Source organism: Poecilia latipinna, unplaced genomic scaffold (assembly GCF_001443285.1).
Source record: "Poecilia latipinna isolate Pla-1442-1.1 unplaced genomic scaffold, P_latipinna-1.0 Scaffold1306, whole genome shotgun sequence".
Classification (NCBI taxonomy): domain Eukaryota; kingdom Metazoa; phylum Chordata; class Actinopteri; order Cyprinodontiformes; family Poeciliidae; genus Poecilia; species Poecilia latipinna.
This window is the reverse complement of record NW_015113922.1, coordinates 143,037-143,706: the sequence shown is the minus strand read 5'-3', so window position 1 is coordinate 143,706 and position 670 is coordinate 143,037. Positions and strand designations below refer to the sequence as shown.

Sequence of the window (670 nt, the reverse complement as noted above, 5' to 3'; positions counted from 1 at the left end):
GTTTCAAACTGAAATTAGTTGATCTGCTTATGTTCCAAATGATCAGCAAGGCAGAAGCCAAAAACGCTTTATCTCAGCGAAAGAAGTCAAAAATGGACTATCTGTGAATTTGCAGCTTTACATTCAATTTTCAGCCTTGGTAGTTGTTGGACAGCTCCGAAATGCTGAGCAGCACTAGATCTGGAAGTTTTAAAGTGAAATGAGTTGATCTGCTTATGTTCCAAATGATCAGCAAGCCAGAAGCCAAAAACGCTTTATCTCAGCGAAAGAAGTCAAAAATGGACTATCTGTGAATTTGCAGCTTTACATTCAATTTTCAGCATTGTTAGTTGTTGGACAGCTCCGAAATGCTGAGCAGCACTAGATCTGGCTGTATTAAACTGAAATGAGTTGATCTGCTTATGTTCCAAATGATCTGCAAGCCAGAAGCCAAAAACGCTTTATCTCAGCGAGAGAAGTCAAAAATGGACTATCTGTGAATTTGCAGCTTTACACTAAATTTTCAGCATTGTTAGTTGTTAGACATCTAAGAAATGCTGAGCAGCACTGGATCTGGCTGTATGAAACTGAAATTAGTTGATCTGTTTATGTTCCAAATCATCAGCAAGCCAGAAGCCAAAAACGCTTTATCTCAGCGAGAGAAGTCAAAAATGGACTATCTGTGAATTTG

The 670-nt window shown here is 38.7% G+C and overlaps 1 long non-coding RNA gene across 1 annotated transcript in view; it reads left to right on the top strand.

The window, feature by feature from the left end:
* The first annotated feature begins 139 nt into the window (after positions 1–139).
* The window catches only part of LOC106961503 (uncharacterized), an 11,308-nt gene continuing 10,777 nt past the window's right edge, over positions 140–670 (top strand). Inside the window, exon 1 of the long non-coding RNA XR_001427783.1 lies at positions 140–558. This is a non-coding gene — a long non-coding RNA (uncharacterized LOC106961503). The remainder of the gene's footprint in view (positions 559–670) is intronic.